A 3,603-nucleotide genomic window follows, 5' to 3' on the forward strand; every position below is an offset into this window, starting at 1 on the left:
CAAAATGTACTTCTGTTCTGGAGCTCCCCTGTGCCTTGCTGAATACAAATATCAGATGTGTGGCAGAAGCACACATCTGATATTTGTATTCAGCAAGGCACAGGGGAGCTCCAGAACAGAAGAGCAATCAAAAAGATAATAACAATAATTCTTGCATTTGGTATACTACCTTTCATATCAGCAGAATGTCCCAAAGCACTTCATAGGATATATTTTGGAAAGTGGTGTAACCGCATTTTGTGGGCAAATGTGGCAGTCAGTTTGCACATAGCCATGTTCCACAAACAGCCATGAAGTAAGTGACCAATTTTATTTGGGGGATTGTTGGCCAGGACATAAGGAGAAACTCCCTTCTCTTTTCAAATTATCCCATGGGATTTTTAACATCCATCTGAACAGGCAGACTTGGTTTAAAGTTTCATCTGAAGGATGGCAACAGCCCCGTAGCACTGCATTGAAGTGTCATTTTAGACTATATGAATTCCAAATCCTGACATCAAGCTTGAACCTACATGTTTCTGATTCATTAGTGAGAGTGCTATCCACTGAGCCAGTGTGAAACTAGGGACAGACAAGAATATAGTAAAATAAATGTCCTTCTCATTTTTCTCTTCATCTCTGTACAGTACACCCACTTGTGAAATTTATCAGTGCCATTTGTGTTACAGTGAGTGTGCTACAGTGTTACAGGGAAATGTTATACTGAGTGTTGTTAATGAGTGTTACAGTGAGTGTTACACTGAGTGGCATTACAGTGTGTATTGTTACAGTGTTTTACACTGAGTTACAGTTTGTTATTATAATATGTTATAGTGTTAAAGAATGTGTTGTTACTGTGTCACTGTGACACTGTTGCAGTGTGTTATTAGACTGTGTGATACATTGTGTCATTGTGTTGTTACATTGTATTAATTAGTGGAACCATCCTCAATGGGAAGAGATGTGTGCCCGAGCTGCGGACAGGATGATGGTGGCAATGCTCTCACACTGAGATGCGTTGCCCACCAGGGAGCTCGCAGGGAGTTCCAGGTACCTACCATCCACCTAGTGAGGGCTCAAACCTGCGCTTGTTGGATGTTGAACTATCATCCTTGAGGGGGAGGTGAGAGGCTTCTTCTTGGAGCTGAACTGACTGCAAGGTGACATGCCTGGCAATGGAATATCAGAATTGTGCCAGCCATCTGGAGCGGTCTCAGTAGTCCAGTTCCTGAGTCAGGCGAAACCGCAGTATAACAGGGCAATGCTGGTGACACCATAGCCAGCCTGGCTCATCGGGAGGGCCTGGAAGGACAGATCAGTCACTGGGGATGGGGAGTCATCCCACTCAGCTCCTGTTAACCCTGCAAACCAAAGCCCTAAAGGGTAGGGTGGTCCTAGCTGAACAAGCAGCGGGAAAGCTTGCTGGACAGCAATATCAATGGCAAGCTGAACTAAACACAAAATACTGCAGATGCCAACCTACCTGGTTTTAGATGATTAGACTCCAACAGTACCCCAACACATACTCTGGGGTTCCCAAGGCTTGTCTTTTGCTAACCTGTGCCTAATACTTTCTGGAATTAGGTAAGCAGGAAGTGTCCCTCCGCAGATAGAGTGCAAATTCTAATCCAACAATCTATCTGTGGGCTTTCCATGTGTAGGTGGGATGCATGAAAATCTCAGCTTGGTTTGGATACTCTTAAGCAACAACAAAATTACATTTGTATAGTGCCATTCATGATGTTGGGCTAATGTTGGGCTGGCTCTGGGCTAGTGTTGGGCTGGCTCTGGGCTAGTGTTGGGTTAGTGTTGGGCTGGCTCTGGGCTAGTGTTGGGTTAGTGTTGGGCTGGCTCTGGGCTAGTGTTGGGCTGGCTCTGGGCTAGTGTTGGGCTGGCTCTTGGCTAGTGTTGGGTTAGTGTTGGGCTGGCTCTGGGCTAGTGTTGGGTTAGTGTTGCGCTGGCTCTGGGCTGGTGTTGGGCTGGTGTTGGGCTAGTGTTGGGCTGGTTTTGGGCTGGTGTTGGGCTAGTGTTGGGCTCGTGTTGGGCTCTGGGCTGGTGTTGGGCTCCTGTTGGCTGGTGTTGGGCTGGTGTTGGGATGGCTCTGGACTGGTGTTGGACTGGTGTTGGGCTGGTATTGGGCTGGTATTGGGCTCGTGTTGGGATGGCTCTGGGCTGGTGTTGGGCTGGTGTTGGGCTGGTGTAGGACTGGTATTGGGCTAGTGTTGGGCTAGTGTTGGGATGGCTCTGGGCTGGTGTTGGGCTGGTGTTTGGCTGGTGTTGGGCTGGTGTTGGGATGGCTCTGGGCTGGTGTTGGGCTGGTGTTGGGCTGGTGTTGGGATGGTGTTGGGATGGTGTTGGGATGGCTCTGGGCTGGTGTTGGGCTGGTGTTGGGCTAGTTTTGGGCTGGTGTTTGGATGGCTCTGGGCTGGTGTTGGGATGGCTCTGGGCTGGTGTTGGGCTGATGTTGGGCTGGTGTTGGGCTAGTGTTGGGCTGGTGTTGGGCTAGTGTTGGGCTAGTGTTGGGCTAGTGTTGGGCTGGCTCTGGGCTAGTGTTGGGCTGGTGTTGGGCTGGTGTTGGGCTGGTGTTGGGCTGGTGTTGGGCTGGTGTTGGGATGGCTCTGGGCTATTGTTGGGTTAGTGTTGGGCTGGCTCTGGGCTGGTGTTGGGCTGGTGTTGGGCTGGTGTTGGGCTAGTGTTGGGATGGCTCTGGGCTAGTGTTGGGTTAGTGTTGGGCTGGCTCTGGGCTGGTGTTGGGCTGGTGTTGAGCTGGTGTTGGGCTGGTGTTGGGCTGGTGTTGGGCTGGTGTTGGGATGGCTCTGGGCTATTGTTGGGCTGGTGTTGGGCTGGTGTTGGGCTGGTGTTGGGCTGGTGTTGTGCTGGTGTTGGGATGGCTCTGGGCTGGTGTTGGGCTGGTGTTGGGATGGCTCTGGGCTGGTGTTGGGCTGGTGTTGGGCTGGTGTTGTGCTGGTGTTGGGCTGGTGTTGGGATGGCTCTGGGCTGGTGTTGGGCTAGTGTTGGGCTATTGTTTGGCTATTGTTGGGCTGGTGGTGGGCTGCTGTTGGGATGGCTCTGGGCTGGTGTTGGGCTGGTGTTGGGCTATTGTTGGGCTGGTGTTGGGCTGGTTTTGGGCTGGTTTTGGGCTGGTGTTGGGCTATTGTTGGGCTGGTGGTGGGCTGCTGTTGGGATGGCTCTGGGCTGGTGTTGGTCTAGTGTTGGGCTGGTGTTGGTCTAGTGTTGGGCTATTGTTGGGCTATTGTTGGGCTATTGTTGGGCTGGTGTTGGGCTATTGTTGGGCTGGTGTTGGGCTGGTGTTGGGATGGCTTTGGGCTGGTGTTGGGCTATTGTTGGGCTGGTGGTGGGCTGGTGTTGGGCTGGTGTTGGGCTATTGTTGGGCTGGTGGTGGGCTGCTGTTGGGATGGCTCTGGGCTGGTGTTGGTCTAGTGTTGGGCTGGTGTTGGGCTATTGTTGGGCTGGTGTTGGGCTGGTGTTGGTCTAGTGTTGGGCTATTGTTGGGCTAGTGTTGGGCTGGTGTTGGGCTATTGTTGGGCTGGTGTTGGGCTATTGTTGGGATGGCTCTGGGCTGGTGTTGGGCTAGTTTTGGGCTGGTGTTGGGCTACATTGCGG

Source organism: Callorhinchus milii, unplaced genomic scaffold (genome assembly GCF_018977255.1).
Source record: "Callorhinchus milii isolate IMCB2004 unplaced genomic scaffold, IMCB_Cmil_1.0 Scaffold3, whole genome shotgun sequence".
NCBI lineage: Eukaryota > Metazoa > Chordata > Chondrichthyes > Chimaeriformes > Callorhinchidae > Callorhinchus > Callorhinchus milii.